This window comes from Meriones unguiculatus, chromosome 17, assembly GCF_030254825.1.
Source record: "Meriones unguiculatus strain TT.TT164.6M chromosome 17, Bangor_MerUng_6.1, whole genome shotgun sequence".
NCBI lineage: Eukaryota > Metazoa > Chordata > Mammalia > Rodentia > Muridae > Meriones > Meriones unguiculatus.
Genome location: NC_083364.1, coordinates 79,932,215 through 79,955,146, shown reverse-complemented (window position 1 = coordinate 79,955,146; position 22,932 = coordinate 79,932,215). Strand labels below are relative to the sequence as shown.

The 22,932-nt window shown below is 36.8% G+C and overlaps 1 long non-coding RNA gene across 1 annotated transcript in view; it reads left to right on the top strand.

The window, feature by feature from the left end:
* LOC132648779 (uncharacterized) overlaps window positions 1-22,716 on the top strand; it is a 59,728-nt gene extending 37,012 nt beyond the window's left edge. The window contains exons 2-3 of the long non-coding RNA XR_009587184.1: window positions 20,679-20,748; window positions 22,151-22,716. This is a non-coding gene — a long non-coding RNA (uncharacterized LOC132648779). The remainder of the gene's footprint in view (window positions 1-20,678; window positions 20,749-22,150) is intronic.
* Window positions 22,717-22,932: the final 216 nt, after the last annotated feature.

The window sequence follows — 22,932 nt, the reverse complement described above, 5'->3', positions numbered from 1 at the left end:
GTAGTTACCAGTCAATGTAAGCTAATGTAGTAAAGATATATTCATCCTATAGGTCCTCTTCCTCTAGGGAATCCTGACTGATATACAAGGGAGAACAAAATAAAACAGAAATAGTACTGAATACAACAGTACAAAATGTTGAGTAAATATTTGCTCTCTGAGTAGACAGATGAAAGAGATGTTATTTTATAGTGTGTGAGCACATGCGTGTATTTGTGTGTGTGTGTGTGTGTGTGTATGTGTGGTGTGTTTTGAATTATTTTCTTGTGAAGTCCCAACAGGTCACACCATAAAAGGAGCTGAGACCTGTTCTGCCCTTCCTACTTGAGTGCATCAGGTATTATGACCAATGCTTGGCTCAATTCCTGCCACTGTAGTCCATATTCAGGTCCAGGGATGTAGGGAGTCCTGGACCCACTCTACAGCCAGCTCTGACAGTCTGTGGATGACTGGTGGAATATCCCTTCAGAAATGCCTAAACAGTGGTTGCATTTCCCCACCAAATCCCTTCAGTCCTGCTAGTGTAGAAAGCAGTCAAACAAAAAGCAATCTCTACATAGTCAAAATTGGACAGTTTATGAAGAGCTGAAGTGTATTTCCCTCAAATTTGTAAGTTCAAGGTCAATGTGTCATCATCTGTGGTCCAGTCAGCGGCCTCTTAAGGCATCTTCATGTGGTACTTGGGCAGGAGCACAGCCACTTCCACAGCATCCGCACAGTGGCGCTTGTCTTGCACATCTTCCGCTAGGCTCCAATTCCAAACACGGAGCAGTTTAGCACCAGTTTCAGAGCGGAGGAAAACATTCAGACAGTAGCGCTTTTCCCATCTCAACTCGATAACAAGGTGATGGAATAGGACATAAACTAAATGCTCTCAAGCTTATCTGGGTAACAGGATGCATGTTTGCGATGCCGTTTCTGCTCTCTCCATGACATTTTAGTAGGATGGCCTAAAGGACACCACCAGCAGAATACACAGACAGACTTGCAAACCAAAGTCTTTGAAGCGTTTCAAAAGCTGATCTGACAAACCTTTGCGGCTCAAGAGGACATCAATAGTTTAATGGGGGAAAATATGACTTTATGCTTTACCATGATGCCACACGAAATAGGATTGCCTCTAATATGTTAGCTTCAGGGGAGCTGTATAATAACATCATGCATATTCTGAAAAGAGAGAAGGCTTTCTAGGTTTTGAAATTCATGATCGAGTTTATCTCACTAGGTGATTCCTGTGAGGATTCAGTGGAAGAAAACATACATAATTAAGGGGATTAAAGCCTATCCAACATCCCTTTATTTAGATACAGTGAAATTTCACCGAAACAATGGAATTAAAAGTGGAAATGTCTTCGAAGCGGTTGTAGTTATAATTGTTTCCACTAAGCTGTGCTAGATCTCCAAATATTATTCACATGGCTTTTGTATTACCAGATACAGTACGGTACATTCAAGGCTCACTGCCTTCTCCAGGCAGCCAAGCCTTCTTCTTCTAGGACTTTTTTATTTTTATTTTTTGATCAACGAACTGTGCACAAATTCATCTAAAAACACAAAGGAATACAAGAGACCATTTAAAAATGTCAAATGAAAAGAATAATTGCACATTGAACAGGTGTTTTAATAAACAGGCTCCGATATTGGTCTTAATTTTGTGGAAATAATTTAGTCTGTTTGAAAATTCTTGATGGTGAACTTGATAGAGGAATTTTTTCTTTTAATAAAAAGCATTAAAGTCCTATTTTTATTTGCCATGAGTGGTACCAATATCAGTCCTCTTTGTTTTGGTAGCACATCTATATAACCCTACAGGTACGCTGACACGTTTAAGTCCCTCAAGGTTCCTGAGATCATCTGCTGACATCTGAGAAACTGCATCAGACAGTGCTGCCAAAGAAACGCCTCAGGTGTCAGAGGTCGTCATGTTTGTCTTAACAAACTTTTACGAGTAGAAAGAAAGATGCTTTATTTGCAGTAGTGGAATTATTTTTCCAAGCATCAAAATTAGGAAAACAAGCAAAACTTTCTATGTATTTAATTATTAGTGACAAACTTACATATTTTTCAGGAGAATGTATCAATTCTTCTTATCATCCAACCCTAGCTGCTTCACAGACACTTCTGCATGTCTGCCTTAGTCTAGCAGCACATTTTGTATGCAAGTGACTTCTTCTGGTTACACAGTTACATTTGGAATGTGCTATGGTTTACATTCTTTTCTTTATTTTGCTGTGTTTTTCGTTAAAAAAGAAATTGCACTGCCCTCTCTTCAGTCAACGTGATGATTGTGAGTTCAAAAGCTTGTCTAGTTCCATAATTTGAGTCCAAGAATTTTAGTTATGTTGACTAATCATTGTGATCAATGACTATTTGGGTAAAATTTAAATAAACTTAAAAAAACCCTTGAATACTATTGACAGTGTAATGTGGACAAAAAAAATAGTTTATATTTAGTTTAACATCTGAAAATCAGTTGATAAGTAACTGGGTAGTCAGAAATCATTTTTAAAATGACAATTTTATTACACTGAACTAAAAGTTTTTCATTGAATGGTGTTTTTTCAAAGATACAGCTGCATTTTCTTAATTTTATGTCACTAAAAATATTGTTTTAAATGAGGGATCGGGACACGGCTGGGATACAGAGTTAATAAAATGTAACTGATAAGAAAAAATAAAATAAAAAAAATAAAAAAATATTGTTTTACACACTCAGAACAAATTGCATAATATTTATAAAAAATCTTTTCGGCTATGATAAGGCTCCTTTTATTTGTAAGAACTTCTAAAATAATTGCAGCGAGTACATAATAAAATAAGTTTATTTTTATAGATATGGAAACTTTCATTTGAGTATTCAGGAAAATAATATGCTTTTCTTTCTATTTTCTCCTTATATGATTATTATGTTAATGAGTTGGAGATATATAAAATAACGTTATGGTCTTACTGATATATATTGTTTAAATAATAGTAGAATAATCAGAAAGCAGTTTAGGATAGTAAAATTTTTACATTATTAACCTAGAAAGCCCCTTTGTCAGTGAAATAATTTGGGATGATTTATTGTAACAATTGTCTCCATAATTATCACTGTTAAATAATAGTTATTTCCTAAAACCTTAAATGAGGGAATAAGATTCATTAAGCTTGCTTTGAATGTATCCAAAGGTGGAAAGAAATATTTGTTTGCCAAAACAGAAACCTAGAGGAATTATTATCCTCTGTAATAGAAATATAAAACAAATAGAACTCTTTACCCCTAGTATGAACTCCAGGTTGTTTAAATACATTCTAAAAGCAGAGTGAATGTTGACGATCACATAAAGTTAAAAGCTAACAAGAGAGAATTCGAGTCATGTAGGAAAGTTTTAAACACACTAATTATTTCTGAAAGTGATAGAAAAGAAAATGAACAGCCTTGGCACTGAGGAGAGCAGCAAGTATTTCTGAATAGAAAAGACAGGTCAAGCTTCGGGTGACTGAGAGAGGTGCAGATTCTCATCCGTGATGCTTAACTTGAGTTAAGTTGCTGAATTTCTTCTCATTTTGTTTAGATTTAGGTCATTACCAAATGTCTTTTTTTTTTCTAGAAAGAGAGACATGCTTTGGATTTAATTAGAAGTATAGAAGCTCTTTAAGAACTATTTAGAGCAACTAATACTCTACATTTATTTAATATAAAAACTAAACAAGAAAGGAAAAAATGTATCTCATTTATTTTTTGATGAATGAGGCTAGGCTTGTTCTCTAAGACTGCTTTTCTAGGAATATTTCAAACAAATAGAATTAATGTGAATTCAACAGACAACTCCGGGGTAGGAATGTCCATATATTATAGCAAATTTAGTTAACATTGTAATGTTTACTTTTATTTTCTTGATTAACTGAAGTAGCTTACAGTCCTGGGTAGATTGAAGTCGCTGCTTATGTTATGGCTTTTCAATGCCAACCATAAGAGAGAGCCACCATAAGCTTATAAAAGCACCCCAAACTTTGCTCCAAAGCTGTTTTATTACTGAAGTCAGAAATTATGGATAAATTTTCATGCAGAAGGAGATAAATTAGGTCATCTGGAGGGCTTGTAGCTAAGGACCCAGGGGTAATGTAAATGTACAAGGCCCTTACTGGGAGGTTCTGCAAAGCAGAACACAGAGCCCCTGAGGAAAACGAAGGGAAGATATATTCCACACTTTTATGGGTATCACTTTAAATTAACTTTATTCACACAAGAGAGAAGTAAATTGCACACATAGAAGTTAAATGTGGACAGATGAAGCTTCCAAACTGTTGGTGGGCATTAGGATGAAGGTGATGCGATGTGATGACAAGACTTTAGAAGATAAAAGCTGAGTTACCCTGAGAGAAACAAACTTCTACAGATTCAGGTTAACACCCTCAACACACACACACACACACACACACACACACACACACACACACACATATGAATTATCACAGTTCAGAAGTGGGAACAGCAAACATATGCCCACGAGCCGAAGAAATAAATATCCGTAAATTTAGCTCTGCAATTTTTTGGTAGCGAAAGCCAGTTATTTGGAATGTGTATAGAGAAATTATATCAGTGTTTTATTTATTTATTTATTGAGAAGTAATTTACTTTTATTGTGTTTCTGAGAACACAGGAGAGAGATTTATGATTAATAGTTTATTACTTAGCCTTAACCTCAATGTTCTCTTAAAATGCAAACTCCCAAGGAAGTCACATGCCACACTGACTCACTGTTACCCACAAGCTATAACTCTCATGCTCATTAGTAGGATGATGAGTTAATATTGTCAAAAAAAGTGAGTTGTAGAACCAGTAAAAGGATGGTTTGTAGTAAATTTCCCTCCACCAGCTTTCACTAGCTCTGGTTATGTGAGTTTAAAGTTACTTATTCTGAAAAAAAAAAAAATGGGCACATGTTACTACTGTAGAAGTTTATTTAATGAAAACACCTAAATGACAACTGAATTGTATTTTTAATATTAGATACGTTTTTGGCTATTGACTTAATGCTTATGACCCACACTATTAACAAACCTGTTGCAATCAGCAAAGACTAAGGATATTTTTAAGTAAGTTAACTTTACTATTAGTTGATTCAGGGAAGCCATTTTTTTTCCCCACAAAGAGAAACAATAGCAGGATTGGAGGTATGGCTCAGGAGTTAAAAGCACCTGCGGTTCTTACAGAGGACCCAGGTTTAGCTCCCAGAGCACATGGCAATTGCAAGCATCTATAACTCCAGTTCTTCGGTACCTCACTCCCTTTTCTGGCTTCCACGGCTACTAGGTAAACGTGTAGCGCACTTACACACATGCATATCCAGAAAAATAAAATTGTATTTATAAAGGAAGTTCTAATTTACTCTTCGGTTTGACGGTAAAGCAAGGACAAGGTAATTGGCTGCTTATTTAAGAAAGGGACTCCAACATATCTGCAATGAATAAGCTTTAGTTTTGGAGAGGCCACATCACCAGAAAAATGTTTTAACTCTGTTATCATGTTTATTGTTTTATTCTTTAAATGGCTGGTTGTTTGCTTTATTAGTATTTTAACCATTACAGGCAAAGGAAGCTTCCTGTAGCAGACAATTTATTAACATATGTTGGTTTCCTTTAACATTCTTTCTAATTTTTAAATAATTAGCATACAAACAAAAAGTAAATTGTGCTTAAGAAGCTAAGCTTGCCTCATAATTCAAAAGCAAATTTAAGGCAGGCTGAGATATGGTGAACTTTTTTGACAAGAGTGAAACTGAGTGAAAAATCCACTCCATATTCCTTGTTAGCTACCAGTATTTCTTTCATATATAAATCTTAACTTTGGGATCATGTGACATATGTAAAAGGAGACAAATGCCAACCTTAATGTGCTAGGTCTCTATATCCCTTTTGATTCTTTTCTTGAAGTGAGTCTGAAATTGCTGAATACATCACTTCTTTGCTGTGATTCCCAGAGGACAAGCTTGTTAGTTTGTCCTTAAGATGCCCTGACATTTTTAAAGAACATAAAGTATCCGGGTGTGTCTCCTCTGTCTGGTCTTCCTTAGGGGTGTTTAACATCCCTGAGAAGTCTGCCTGATGCTCATCTGTTCCTAGTTTATATTATACTAAAAAAAAAAAAAAAAATCCCTTGTTTTGGGCCATCCTCTGTTTATAGAAAAGATATGTTCCTTACTTTAATTGGTCAGTGGAGAAATCCCTGGTGTGTGACAAATCTTCACTTTTTCGTTGTTGAGTACAGTTTTTGTTTTCTGGTACTTTATACCCTTATGTCTGCAGTGTGAGAAATTTTATCCTGGTTGCAGCATAAGACAGATTAATACTGAGCTGAACACATTGTTTTCTGAACTTTTCTGGATAATATCTTGGGAGGCATAAAACAGCACACTCCTAAACATGGGCATGGTATGCATATGCAAGTATTTATCTAGAATATGCAAAATAATTACAAAACTGAGAGGAGAGAGATCACTGAATGTACAAAAGAGAAAGATCTAGAGGGTTACTACATAATGTAAAACCTTATCAACCAGTTGTCAATATGATAATTAACCTTAGCTTAGTTAAGTAGAAACAAAATTTCAATTTACATCAATAATTGATATAAATAGTTGTCTTTTAAAATGAATATATTTATACATTTAAGCCAGTCAAGGGGATCCCACCAATATAACTTGCAACAGATAAGTTTTAATCCTATCTGCTCCTATTTTTAAAATTTCTGTTGGAATTTTATTGTCAAGAATATGATGTAAAGTAATAGTTTTCTTTCTTTTAATGAACCTTGAGCGTAAAAATCCATTTTTCTAATATTTTATTATAAGGGAAAATATAACATTTTTATAGCTAAGTTGGTTTGTTTTACGTTTTAATAATGATAATTTTCATTAATGACTAAAATCTTCAACTTACATTAAAGCATGAAGACAGATGTAAACCAAGTTTCAAGTTTCCAGTCTTGATACACTGTAGTTCATGACTGTTACATTTAAAAGGGAAATTACTATACTTGTTATCTTTTTTTTTTTCTGGATTAATTTTTTAGAATCCACCACATCTTCAGTAAATATGTGTGTGTATTATAGTTGCTTGTTTGTCTCCACTCTGGATCTTAAAATTTTCCTTTAGGTTTTCCAAGTATGACCTCTGATGAAAGCACCTTCACCAAATTTCCCTATGTGGATAAAAATTGTGGTGCTGCTGTCAACTCATACTCACCTAGAAAACAGAAAGTCCCACAGTCAAATGTCAACTAAAGGCCACTTTCTCCTTTAAGAACATAAAGGATTTCTGTCAGAAAATAAAAACCTCAAGTTAGAATTTATTGGGCCAGGGATGGAGGGCAATTTGTGGTTATGTTGGGGTTTTCACAATTTTTCTATTTAAAAATTTACCACGGATTTTATGTGGAATTTATGAAGGAAAATATCGTCCCTCATGGTGTGAAGTCGTGAATAGTACTTTATAGCATGTGTTGAGGGAATCGTGGTTTGAGTTTCGAGTTAATGCAGCAAAACTAAACACACCAACATAAAACACCGTTATGTTTGTGTGGACTTATTCAGCAGAGTGACGGCATTTTGAGGTAATATTTACACAGCAAAAACAGAAAAAAATCCTTTTCATAGGATTTTCATAAAATAGTGTCAGAGAGGCAGCTATCAGTCTCTTCACAATTACTGCTTACCTTTACATTTCCTGGCTACCTAGCCCACTCGGTAACTTCACTTAGCATTGCTAGAGAGTGCTAAAGGGTATTCATTTTCCTCCATCTTCATTTAAATTATTATTAACAACCCATTAATAGAAGTGTGTTCTGGGTTTCTCAGTTTTTCTGTAATTCTGACCATCATTTTTTTTCAGGACCTTAGAAAGGAGATACTTATATAGGGCTGCTAAATAAATAATACTACATATTATCTGTGTGACAAATGGAAGAAAATAGCCAGCAGATGTTTGTTATTAACGACCTTTAGACTCTTGATTTAATAAAGGAGTTTAAATACATCAAATAAATCTGGAAGCTCAAGGGCTTAAATGCAGTCAGAGCCCATGTGTGCATCCCTGAAGTTCTGAGGCGGGCTGTTTGCAAATTTAACATTTGGAAGATGCCTAAAAAGTGATGTGAAATTATATTTTCTAGAGTGACTACAGATTTTTAAATGAGCAAATGACAGAGGTCAGTAGAAATTGGCAAAATGCAGCTTTTATGGTACTCCAACAGTGGTAATAATAGCCATAATAATAATACATGCATTTTCTAAATCAATTTGCTAATGGAGAGTAGAGAATTAGTTGTGGGAATTTCAGGCATGTGCAACACAGCACTTTTGTCATAATTCTCAGAAAAGATCTTCACTCTAATATAAAATTGCTTTCTATTTTGGGTGTAATATTTTTGTTCTATGTAAAAACCTTAAAATATGTACCAAATTATATTGCTACAGATGCAAAATAGTCACCAGAAGTAGGTAATTTTTGAAAAGATGGTTAAGTAGAGCATATCTAAAAGGAAATGTGGATGTAAAATTAATACAATTATTTGTTTAAACCTATAAAGCTTTTTTTGTTTACCAAAACAAGGTTTTGATTTTGCATTTAAGATACTATCATATACGTAAGGGTTGCTTTTGATTGAATAGAAATATATTCTCTAACTATATTAGATTTTGCAAAGCTCATCAAACAGAAATGATAACACTCTCTCAACACTTTCCAAGAATCTTAGGAAAAGATTCAGATATGGAGTGAGTTACTAGTTAGAATTCATTAATGCAGCCCAATTTGGCATTGTCTAATAAATTCATGGATAATCTACTGTTTAATAGAGTTTTAGTTTTATTATTTTTGTGTGACCAGCCAGGCAATCCAAATACAGCCTTCTTCAAGTTATCTAATTATTAGTTGAGAATAATAGCTGATTATTAGTTGAGAATAATAATTGAGAATAATTAGCTGGCTATATGAACAGAATTATGGTTATTCATGCCTACATAGCAATGGAGGTATGTATAAGTCGACAGTTGTATGTTTATTAAATAATGTTTGTGCCCCAAGAGAAATCTCTTAGAATTGTGTATTTAAGAGCCTTCCTTATCTAGAAAGAGGACAATAGAATTTCTCTTAAACTCTCACTAAATAAAAATAAATTCTATGTGAATCAAGCTTGAAATACTAGGCTGAAGAGCAAGCTTGTTTCCAAATGACAGCAATTTATATATGGCTTGTCTCATAAATTCTTTTAAGAACATTTTATTTCTTCATGCTGGTTTTTCTGTGATTCTTGCATCTTATGCAATAGTAAGTTGGCTTATGGAAATTTTCTATTGTCATCTACAACAAATTGGAGACCATTTGTGTTAGAAGGGATTCTACAAGTCACAAAAATACCCGCACCCAAATTACTTTGAGTAATAATACCCTGTTGGTGTCATTTAAGCCCACATCTTAGCTCAGACATTTTTAAGATTCAAAGTTTCTTCCAATCTCATTTAGGGCAGTGTTTCCAACATTATCACATGCAGGAATCACCTGAGGGACATTGTTAGAAGGCAGGAGCAATCTCAGAGCTGTGGGGTGAGGCTCAAGGTTCTGCATCCCTAATGAGCCCCCCTAAGCTCCTGAATGTAGATCCACACCTCAGTGATGAGGACTTAAGCCATGTTTCCAAATGAAGCAATTCTTGGGGTTCATCTGGCTATTACAGTATTCGTTATTGCAGCAAGAGTCGAGTCACATGGCTAGTTTACCACAGAGGTTTCTTTTCCTGCATTCATATTTTCTGAAGAGCTCAAAAGAAGAAATGCAGCTGCACCAATAACTGGATTTAAATGAACTCATAGCACTTCTTTTCATCTTTAGAACAGATTTGTCCTGACTTGTGAACTTGGTTAGGACACTCAGAGTCTTTGGGTTTCAGTTTTGTCCTCTGTCATGAGACACAAGGAACAAAAGGCAGAGTGCCCTACAGACACTAGACTTTTTTTTTTTTAAGGAGTGAAAGAGTCAACTTTCAGCCTTTGACTTTGTGGTTTTATGAATCAAGGCTGGGGTGCTTTCATTGAGAAGTGAAACACTGGCTCAGTTAAGATTAGCAAACTGTGATTGCATTAGATTAAAAAAATGCTAGATTGAGTTTGCAGACAGTAGGTGAAGAAAAATAATCTGTGTGGAATAAATTAAGATTCCATTTTCAAATGACAGCGCTCTTTCCACTTCTCCCCAAAGTTCTTAGGGTGGATACACAGATGGTGATTCTATCCCGACTAGTTTAACTCAGGAAACAGAATCTACACGTGACTGCACAATGTAACAGATTGGTTATTTAATGCTGAAAGAGTTCCCATGAACATTATTTATTTACTATTTCCTCACGAATTTACAAAGCCCAAAGGTGATATCTTATTCCATTGGATGTAGTACTTTTTCTGTTTCCATACCATTATGAATCTCTTTGGTTTTCTTATTTATTTATTTTTTTAGAGCCTTAGTACTTTTTTTTTTTTTTGAGCCTTAGTACTTTTATTCAAAACTACCTATATGCCCTAAGTTAAACCTGGTACTGAGTAAGCTAGAGTGATGACCATGATTTTAAATTGATATGACACATGTGATAACAGGCTTATGTTAACCACAACTTACAAGAAATTATTCTTTTTGATAAACTGACCAAGTCAATGACTCTATGTCTTTTATTTCACTTTGAATTTACACGAAGTTGCTGTCTGCCTCAGGATGTTCTGAGAACTGTTTTTACACTGCATTGTGTGTGTGTTAACATTTTCAGAGTGGGCAGTGGAGGAAGCAATAGTGTGGGGAAGATGAAACGGATCAGCAATGGCAAATTCCAGATTCCGTTTTTTAAGTAGCTAGAGCTGAGCTGTGGGTCATGTAGCCATCATTTTCTTTAAGTTCAGTCTAGCAACGGAGAAATACCTACTAGATTCTGAGCTGCACAAATGAGAGTTTGGACTTAAGAGTACTTTTTAGGACACAGGTTTTCTATGGTGGAAACTCACATACTAAGAATTCCTAAGAACACAGTAGAATGTTGTTCTGTCTGGATTTGACGGTACCTTTGTAGCCCTCAAAAGCCATCCGCATTTCTTTGGCCTCCTTGGCTCTTTTCCCAGGACCTATTATAAACTATTTCTTAGGTATATATTTTAGAATGTCATCCTTGACAAGGCTGGGATACAGAGTTAATAAAATGTAACTGATAAAAAAACTAAAAATTAAAAAAAAGCTAAAAAAAAAAGAATGTCGTCCTTGATTTTTCTCAACTTTAGTTACATCTATTTTTACATTCTAGAAAAAAAAAATGGAGATGACACTTGAAGCACTTTCCCAGAATAAAACACAGCGGTTGTGGGGAAGAGGAGGTGCCAGATGTGATTCAGAGCTTCTGGACAAGGCTTCTCTTTGATGGCTACTATCAGAGAAGAGATAGCTGAAAAAAAAAAAAAAAACAAAAACAAAAAACTGGCAAGATATTTCTAGCTGATCCTTTGAAATGCAAAAGGAAATACTATAGAAGCTGCCACCTATCTTCCCAATCTTAAAAAAAAAAAAAACCCAAACCAAAAAACTAAACCAAACAACAACAACAAAAACCAAGTGATTCTGTTAGTGTACAAGGTGGATAATTAGGTAGATACCATTGCATATTTTTTCTTATTCATCCTCCCTTACTACTGTCCTTTACATAGTCTTATTTCCTCCTTCTCTCTGATCTCCTTACTCTTCCTAAATACTTTTCTTATCTGCTCTCTTGTTACTTGTATTGTATCTCTTTTTCTCCTTCTTCTCCCTAGAGACTGCTTTTCCCCATTCTTACTTACCTGACTCACATACATATATGCATGTGTGCACATGCACAAGCACACATACACACTCACATACAATATATGTACATGTAAATTTAGGTTCTTCAAGGGAGAGCGAATGTATTTGCCTTTCTGTGTCTGTGTAATTTAGCTTAACATAATCTCTACTTCCATCCATTTTCCAGCAAAAATCTTGACTTCATTTTTCTCTTTAAGGCAGTAAAAAAGTAAAATCCCGCTGTGCATGTGTACCACAGTTGTTTCATCCAGTCCTATGTTGACAGCGTGCAGGCTGGTTCCAGTTCTTAGCGGTGAATAGTTCAACAATAAACATGAATGTGCAACTATCTCTGTGGTAGGCTGGCTTAGAGTCCTTTGAAGCATATACGCTTTGAGGAACTTCCTCACTCATGTCCATAGTGGCTGTGCATGCTTACATTCCTATAAGCGGTGACTGATGATTCCTTTTCGCTCACACCCTCTTCAGGCTGTTTGAGAAGCATTTGTTGTTTGTTTTCTTGATGATAGCTATTCTGACGAGGGTGAGATGGAATCTCAAAGCAGCTTTAATTTGCATTTTTCAAAATCTTCCAAATCCTGATTACTCTCTTTAGAAATGTGATTCTTGGATTCCAATAGTAGCATTATGGTGTGGCTTTAAAACATCACAGAATTGGCAGTTGTGAGAATGGCTCAGTGGATAAAGCATTCACTTCTCAAGCAGAAGGACAGGGCTTATGATCTGCAGAACCACATAAAAGCTGGGTGGGTGTGGTCCCTGCCTATAATGCCGGTAGAGGCACAAGCAAATCAGAGAACCCAGGATTCCAAGACAGAGATCCCATCTCTCAGAAAATAAAGTGGGGATTATTGCAAAGACACTAAAGGGCAACCTGCCCCGCCCCCCACCTGGTATGAGCACACATATGCCCACATACTTTCTCACACACAAGACCATGCAAAGACCGCATACACATGCAAAAATATAATTCACAGAATGATCTTAACCAAATTTGAGCACCCAAGATCTCAAGTTTCAGAATAAGTTGAATGAGAGGTTTCCTACAAGTTATTTTGAGGAGTGAGTTTTTTTTCTAAGTACATTCTCAACTGAGTGTCATGGCCATTAGGAACATGTGGCTTGGATTTTAACTCATTTTTCTAGTTGGCTAGAATGTTAAGTGCAAATGTTCCTTAGAACTGTCGCAGCTGTGGCCCATAGTTCTGCTAGCAATTTTTGTCCAATGTTACAAGGTTCTGAGTGGCAAATGCTGAGCAGGGAGGTTGTCTAGCAGTCACAGTAACGTGGGCATTTTTGTGTTCCAAGGGCACCCAGAGGGGGGCTGCACGTTTTTGTGTCCTCAAAGAAAGAAACTGGAAAGACACAATGGAATAAGGGCAAAAGCAGAGATAGTCTGCTTTCAAGGTATGAAACGTGCACTTGAAACAGTTTAATAGTTCAAATGCCCTATTCTTCTGCCTCATTTGTTCGAGAGTGCATTCTTCCTCTTATGGAACCTTTGGCATTCAAGTTAAATAGCAACAGAAGAACTTGTGGTTACAATGCAGAAGAAGTCATTGCCACTGGGAACTTCCACTCTGTGTCTAGCAAAGGAGCCACTCAACTCTTGCTCAGACTCATTTTAATGCCCCATTTTCAGCTTACGAAGAGAGTGCACATATAATTATTAGTTTGAAATTAATTAACGCTGATATTTCTTTCTAGGCAACTGATACCCTGTGATTTCCTACATGATTTATTCTCAGTCTCTGTTTGGCATTGGGCAGGATTGTTCACCACAGTTTTAACTAACTGCTTTCTTCTGATGTCATTAACATTACCTCGGTTCCTTGGCTACTTGACCACTCATTTGGTGTCTTGTTCTTCTGCTGTCATTTTTTTCCCTCTCTTCTTCCAGCTATACTCCACATATCTGTTTCCACAGCACCATCTCACCTCATGTACAGTCTGTTTCTATCCAGTTCTCACCATTCATGACTGCAGCAGCTTTTATTGCTTCATGCAAATGATTCCCAGCTCCATAGCTTTGCTATTCCGCAGCACCAAAGCTCCAGCCACACCTTCAACTGCTAGACATCATTATTTGCATGTCCCACAATTCCTTTTCACTAAAAACTTCTAAAAATTCTCAGAACTGATTTGTCACCTTCCTCCACAGAGCAGCTTTTTACTTCTAAACGTCAAATCTCTGCCAAATGGAACACTTTTTAATCTATTGACTTAGTTTAAAATATATGGGGTTTTCTTGGAATCCATTTTTAAAAAATATGAAATATCTCCTTTCTTTCTAGGTTTCCAAACCATGAAGTTATCACTACTTTAGTTCATAGACTCAGTGCCCCTCTATTTTAGTTCAAGAACTATTGAAGGTCTACTTACGAGGTACCCACACCGTGAGTATCTAGAATCCAGAGAACAAGAATTATTTTTTCAGCCATTTAAAGTCTGGGAAAAGGGTATCGAGGCATATGCTGAGTCTTATAGCCAAACTTTGGGCAGAATGCAGGGAATCTTATTGAAGAAAGGGGAGATAGAAAGACCTGGAGGGGCCAGGATCTCCACAAGGAGACCAACAGAGCCAAAATATCTGGGCTCAGGGGGTTCTTCAGAGACTGATGATCAACCAAGGACTAAGACTCTTTGCTCAGATGTAGTCTAGGGCAGCTCAGTCTCCATGTGGGTTCCATAGTAAGGGGAACAGAGGCAGTCTCTGACATGGACTCAGTGGCTGGCTTTGATCATCTCCCCCTGGTGAGGTTGTCTAGCTAGGCTACAGAGAAAGAGGATCCAGACAGTCCTGATGAGACCTGATAGGCTACGGTCAGATAATAAGAGAGGAGGACCTCCCTATCAGTGGACTAGGAAAGGGGAGAAGAGGGAGGGTGGATGGGACCAGGAGGAGATGAGGGAGGGGCTACAGTGGGTTACAAAATGAATGAATCATAATAATAATAAAGAAAAAATTAAAGAAATAAAGTCTGGGAAACCTGAAGTCAGGTGAAATACTAATAACAAATAGATATCTGTTAAAGTAGTTACTTTACTCTTATGAACTCCATACTGAAAAGTAATGAAAAAGCAATACCTAAACCTGGTCATTAAAAACAACATTCAAAGAATATAATATCGATCACTTAAATAAAATAAAATCACCAACTTGATTTTGGAGTCTTGATTAGCCAATATAAGGACATGTACACTGATCTTATGTCGATCAATATTGATTCATGTACACTGGAATTTCTTTAAATTATTTATTTTATACTGAGACAAATCTGTTTCACAAAACTGACTTTAATAGTTTAAGAGTTTCTTTGGGTTTTAGACTTGAGCACTAAATATATGTAGGTGGAAAAGGAAAATGTTGGCTGGAATTGATAGGATTAGGAAATGGCTCAGCTGGGCAGGCTCTTGTGGCAGCAATTCACTTAAAATGAGGAGGGGAGACTGATGTACTATGAATGCTAGAGAAACAGACCAATTTTAAATATGGGGAGCAGTTGAGACTATTAAATATCACCTTTCTTATGCAGTCTGAAGTGATTCCAGTTGTCTTTAAACAGGAATTGAAAATGATCTTTTGCATTTAAAGGATCCAATGAAACCAGTACAATGAAATCACATGATAAATCTAGGATTCACAAAAATGGATAGGAAAACCCTTCTGTACTACAGTTATCATGAGAGAAGCTTATTACTATTCTGCTCAGTGTTTACTTTGGACAATGACTTACTGTTAGCCTTTGCCATTCTGGATCACCTAGAATCAGAGAGTTCTAGCACCTTCTTGTCCAGTTATGAAGTCAGTGCTTGACCAGGCTTACAGAATATTCAAGGCCCTATAGTCAGTCACTTATAGATGAGACTTCTTGAACCTGACTCCTAATCATTATCTCTTCCTAGCCCTCATTTTTCTTCATAAACCATGTATTAAATTTTTAAAAGAAAATTAGGCTGTTCTCTTGTTTTTAAACAAATTATGTACGTAGGCTGACTTTCATGCCTCCTATGGCTTCACTGTTGTGAGCATAAGCTCACAGCAACAGTGGTTACCTGCTGAGTACCTATAAAGATTTAGCCCCATCAAACTCCCACCATGAATAATGCACAGGATAATATGGCTATAGGGTATACAATAATTTACAATGGATGGGAAAAGCCATCTTCATGGTATGAGCAGTTATCACTGGATTTTCTGGTGGTTACCATTGCACAGTTTAGTAGTAAGTGTCCCTCTTGTTCCTGATTTGTTAACTGTAAGTGGCAGCAAATGTTTTCAAGGAATAGAGAACTACACATTGATCTCTAAGTCTTCTTCCTGGACCCTCTCCCAAGTCTTATGAATTTTATATGAAATGGGGTTGAAGAAAACTCATCTGTTGATTAAGCTTCGATCTTGCTAAGCAAAGGGCTTAAAGGGAATGAGGGCATTTTGAATCAGATATGGATTTGGTATGTTGGCAAGTTTATCACTTAAGTTGTAAAGTGTGTTTTTGAAAAACAACAAAACAAAACCAAACCAAAAATCAAAAACCAAATACCAAAAAATAAACCAACACTTGAGAGCTAGAGAATGCACTAAAGGATATTAGTAATGTAAGGGAATTCTCACAGAGTGTAAACAGAGCAGCAGTTGGAGCAAATGACAATCATTTCTTTGGGTACCTGATTAGCTCCGACTCTTTACCAATTGTGTATCGTGTTAATTCTTTCTATTAGGACTCCTTGTACCTGCCTCCTAATCATTATCTCTTCTAGCTTTCATTGTTTTCATAACCCATGTATTATTTTTAAAAGAAAATTAGGCCACTCGGTTGTGTTTAAACAAATTATGCACCTAGACCAATTTTGACGCCTCCCATGGCTTCACTGTTGTACTTCTGAGTGTAACTTCCTTTCTATTTCCTTGTGGGAACTGGAAGTGCATACTTTCTGGCATCTCTTCACCAACTTTCACTTTCTAAAGTACTGTCAAGTGCCTGCAACTTTACGTCAAATTACGAAGTGGAAGCTATACTATGCACATGTAATTTTTTTAGTCAATTTTAAGAGGAAAAAAAAAAAACAACAAGAGCAACCACCTCTCATGCCTGAGCAATTTTTAATGCACTTTTACTTATTAAGTGTGAATGAGCAGATGACGAGACAATATTAAGTAAGTGAGTTCACATTTTATTTGATAATAATTAGTAGTGAATATTTATTCACTGGATCACAGTTTTGGAAAAACTAGCTTTGAGCTTCACCACTTCAAACAAACAATTTTATTTCAAATGGAGAATTACTTAATTTTCCCTTCTTACTGTGGATAGTCAAACATATTCAAGCCTTTAATTGTATTTAGAAAGCCTAGCTAATGGGACATCACTTATGGTTTTAACTGAGTGGTCACAGTGATTTTTCTTTAACTGAAAGTTAAAGAACTTTAACTGAAGAGTACTAAATAACCAACTGTGGAGATGGGTTTGCTAACTATATATTTTTATGGTTATGGTACCACAGAAATTATTTCTCAGCTTGAGGTCATCCTATCTTACCTGTAAAATGAAAGTGAGGCTTTTTTATGTTTTAAATAGTTGTAGTTAGTGTTATATAAATTTAGTCTTTTCTTGTACAGATTTGCATATGAAACAGCAGATGATTCTGCAAGGCTGTCTCTGTAGATGAATTGATCAGTGATAATATCAGTCAAAATTGTGGGTTGAGGTCAAGAAATGTCATTATTTAAGGAAAGAAAGACAAAGTGGATAAAAGATGAATTGGAGGGAAGACATTTAATGTATTTTAGCAACATATGTAGGAAGGCCAATAAATGACACAAAGCTGGAGTGATGTCATTATAACTGGCTTCAGTTCAGAAATGGCAGGGTGGCAGTTAGCCAAAAAGGCACTTTGATGTTGTTTGTTTATACATTGTTATTTAGCTATCCATATGCAGAAGAGGAGATTACAACAGATAATTTTAGAGTGGGTGACTGATTATTGCGATTACTGCATCATTTCAAACTTTGTTCTTAAAAGACAACGACTATCTTATTTAGAACTTTCATTTCAGAGATATATTTCCTCCATGCATGCATCTCTGTAGGACCTTTTAAAATCTAACTGGGTCTAATTGCTGCAGAGTTATTTGTTTGGCAGGGTGATGTTGATGTAGGTTTGTAATGCTGAGTTTTGATAATACATTAAGGAAATATTTCCATGATGTTTTGAAATTATGAGACAACAATATCTCTATATCTTCTGTTTTTTTTCATGCTTAGAGAAAAAGAATAAGCGGGAGGGATTTTTTTCTTAGTTTCTGACTAGCTTGAGTTATGTGTTTTATATCTTTGTAGACAATAAGCTTTTATTTTTTAAAAAATAGCTTTTTATCAGCTATGTCACATACATTTAGTCACGGATGACTTCATATTGGTTAAAGGTTTCATCTATTTATCTGTCTATCTATCTATCTATCTATCTATCTATCTATCTATCTATCTATCTATCTATCCCAAAGCACTTTTATTTACCTGTCTTTTTTTTTAGTTTTTTTCCTTTTTTTAAATTTATTTTTATTAATTACAGTTTATTCACTTTGTACCCCTCCTGTAGCTTCCTCCTTCCTCCTCTCCCAATCCCACCCTCATTCCCTCTTCCCCACCTGTGCCCCTCTCCCAGTCCAGGTTAAAGGTTTTAAACAACAAGGGAATTATTTCTTCATGCGATATTATAGAGCAATTATGTCCAACGAAAATACAACATTGCATCACTACATCACACATCTACTTGTAGACAGTCCTAATGCCGATGCTGGTTGGAGGCTGCTTTGCTTCTAACTGTCCTCACACTCTTCACCCTTGTTTTGCATTCCTGCTAGTCCTGGTGGCTTATCTAGTGGGTGATTCCTCCTCTTCTCCAGGGCTTTGACCATGGGTTACCATACCCTTCTCAGGCTGATCAATATTTTAACTACTTACTCTCAAGTGTAGATTCCGACCGACACCAATTTGCTCTTTTTCTCAAAGAACTTTCATACCCAAAGGCCAAGCATCCCACCTGGACCAGGAGAGCGAGCAAGATACTGCCAATTCTACTACAATGTGAAGTATGGAGAATGTGATTATTGGCATGTTCTACAGTCTTGACGCTAGCGCCTCTGTTTATTGCTCAGTGCCCCCATTCTGCTAGGGAATTCTGATGATTCCAATTTCCTGACTAATCAGCGTGATCCTGAAACTTCTGGGAGTGGCTTGAAAGGTAGATGTTTCTGTAGGATAACACTGATCTTCCAAAAGAAGCAGCAAACCATTGCTGCTGGCCCCAGAAGATTCACAAAGCAAGCTAGGTGTCAAGGTTTTGAGGGAAAAGCCTAGGAATTCCCCTTTCAGATCTATTAATGCAGATAACCGGTGTTGACATCTCAGATTGCCTGGTTCCCATAGTTTACTAGTCATGGGAAGAGTCCTCTGCTTTCTTTGATGACATTCAGCTCTGGGAAAGCAGTGATTTTTTTTCAGTGCTAGAAATGGAGCTCAAGACCTTGCGCATGCTAAGGAAACGTTCTACCACTCACGTGCACCCTCAGTCCGCAGATAGTCTTTACATACTGTCAAAGAATATCTATGGCTTTTACACTTGACTATTAACTGGTAATTATTTCCAGATTATTTTTATCTTTCTCTAGTGAATCAATAGCCCTTACCCAAGAGCTTTGGTTGATGCATTAGTCTCTGCAGGTCCTCTCTGCAGATTTTTTGGATTTGTTGTTCTCCTTGTAGAGCTTCTGTCCCCTCTAGGACTTTCCATCTTCTTCCATAGGACTCCCTGTGTTTTTCTCAAAATTTGGCTGTGAGTCCTTGCATCTGCTTCCTTCCCCTGCTGGGTGGAGTATTTCAGAGGTAGTCTGTGGTAGGCTCCTGTCCTGTTCTCACTATTCCACCATTCCCAGTGTCTATCCTGTTTGCCTTTCTGAATGAGAATTAAGCATTCTCCCTAGGGTCCTCCTTGTTGTTTAGCTTTTTTAGATCTGTAGATTTTAGTATGTTTTCCTATATTATGTGGCTAATATTCACTTATAAGTGAGTATATACCATGCGTGTCTTTCTGCTTTTGGATCACTTTAGGGTGATCATTTCCAGTTCCATCCATTAGCCAAGAACATTTCATGCTTATCCCTTATGATTATGGCCCCCCACCCCAACACATTTCCTTCCCATCAGTGCAGGCTGCACTGATGTCACATACCTGGAAGCAGTGGTGGGCTCTTCAGTGCTAACCATCGACAGATGACTCAAGTCCACAGTTCCATCCTAGCTAGAACGCCATTCTCAGAGGCATTCTAGAGTTCAGCTGCCTTAGGGGTTAGTGGGCTTGGAAATAGACTTTGAGATGGAGCTTTACATGGAGAAGTTTTATTGTAGCTTCACCTCATGAATTAAGAGTTGAAGGGCTTAAAAGAAACAGGATTAGCTACAGGAAGAGATTGGAAAGACAGTGTAGGCCATCAGCTGTGTTCAAACTGTAGCCTGTGGGCAGCATGCAGCCACAGCCAAGGAAAACAAGAGATGCAGCCAAACTTAAGTTTTCTTTTTTTTTTTTTTTAGTAACTCAGTCCTTGAACATGAACTTTAGAGATGACAATGTTGCACTGTAATGTCAGAAGTTTGGACATGCTTGCCCAAGCTTATGCAGTTCCTCAAGATTGTTTCCAATGAAGACAGTGGCGAATCAGTCATCTTACCTCCATTCTTCCTGCCCCGCTAGATAACTAGTCAGTGGATGGGAACTGACCTGGGGAAGGGCATTGATGTGGTCACATGTCTCTTGTATTTCAGGAATAGAACTCTCTCTGCTTGAATCTATTGGCAGCCAATACTCCAGGAAGCTGATTTGCTGGTCCAGAAGGTACTTATGGGTATTATAAAGATACACCCAAATAGATCCCGTTCATAGAGTGATTAGCTTCCACATAAACCATTCAAATGACAGGATTGAAGTCTCAGAGCATGTTCATGCACAGAGGCTTCTCCTATTCTATGTGAGCATCTACATGGTAAAGACTGGCTTGAATGGTCACAAATTGTGAAGCAGAAATGCAATATAAGCGAGATGTTTATAGCTAATTATATTTCACCAAGTTCTCAGATACCCAGTGATCTCCAGAACTTGCCATTTAAGCACTGTCGATTACAGATCATTTGCTTTGAATCTTATTTTTCTTCATTGCTAAATTTTCCTCTTCCTTGCAAGGAACCTTTTCTTCTTCCTTTTCCTACCCATGATGGCATTTTCCTGCATTGGAAGAGGGTCACATTGGCCATCGTATTTCTCTTCTTTTATGTCATTACAAGAGGACAACTTTGGCCATGGTGATCCTCTGTCTTATCCTTTTATGTAATTTGAAGAGGCTCATCTTGGCCATGACACCCTTCTTCCCTCTCTTGCTGACATTACTACTTGCCTGGTGTTTGGCATATGACTCTGTCTGTTGGACAATATTCTGGTCCATGCCTGGTTGTTGTTGGTGCACAATTTTAATCCCAGCACTTGGGAGGGCAGATGCAGTTGGATTTCTGAGTTTGGGCTAATTTGGTCTACAGAGCTAGCTCCAGGACAGCCAAAAACTACACAGAGAAACCCTGTCTGGAAAAAAAATTCTGTTTCATTCATATCATGAGCTAATCTCCACTTAGGTGTAATTTCTCTCACCAGATTCTATTGTGGTTTCTCTTGGTAAAATCATTGCTCGCTCTAATTGTGTGGGTTATACTTGTGTACTTGATGGACCCTTCAATAGCCTCTCCTTTCTGTACCAGATTAACAGAGGAATAATCTTATAAGGCTGCCCTCTCCCTCCATGGGTAGGCACTTCTCTCATTAGCTACTACTTTGCAGCATTTATGCCATAAATAATATCCCATCTATCTCTCCTGGGTATTTTTAATTGGCTGAAAATTTCCCATGGGGCTCAGGAAAGAATTATGTTCAGTATATCAAAGTATGTTCCTTTAATTCCTGACTGTTTGGAACACTCAATTCTAGATTATGTTATTCTCTGTGTGCCAGTAAGGGTCTTAGCAGATCCATAAAAGATATACTTCATTTGGAAAATTTCAAGAGAATTGACTAGAGAAAATATTAAGGTGACAAAAATAAAATAAAATAGCATAAGATGTAAGCTAGAATCAGTATGACTGTTAGGTGAAAGTTAAGCATCTTTTCTTGATGGATGTAGCCAACTCACAGCAATACTACAAGGTGCTAAAGTAAGTTCTCTGATGCTGCTTATGTTCTTCATCATTTCTAGGTGTTCCTATTGGCTGTACCCAATAAAAAAACAAGAAGGAGCAGACCCACTGATAAAGTGCATAGACATATGCAAGCAAGGAGCAGATGGAAAATGGATTTGAAGGATCAAGGAGAAGATTTCTAGCATCCTCAGTTTCCTGCTGTGCATAGGACACACAATATGACCAGAACAAGAGGCAGATGATAGTTTTATGAGAGAGAGAAAAATAAATGCCTGTATTTTTCAAATCTTCTTTATCTTCTAACATTATGTACTTCAATATTCAGGCAGGAAAATGAGTTATCTGTATTTCCTACCTCCTTATTTCTCTACCAGACGGAGCGATACTTAGCAGTTAGTCAGTTTCTTGTGTATGGCAACAGTGCTGTCAAGTACCTTCCCGTACATTATGGCAGCTATTATATTTTGGAGGAACTGTTCAACAGCCAGCAACGGAGGCTTAGGAGTTAGTTACACCAATGTTCCATAACTGTAAATCTAGGTGCAGATCCAGGGAGCATAGTTTAAACCCTAGATTATAACACCGATGCTACCTTGCAGTCAATTAAATTGCCCAAACCACATTCTGACTTTGTCATTCTGTCTTAGCTTACCTACTGCTCTTTGCTTAACTCACACTGTTAACTTTTATAATGTGATGAAAGTTATGAGTCTTCCCAAGCTGTATGAAACTTCCCATGCTAGAGGTCACTATATTATTGGTTGATTTTATTCCTCCTATATATCTCTTTCTAAACACACACACACTTTTTGCTAAGGATTAAGACTTAAAATCATTT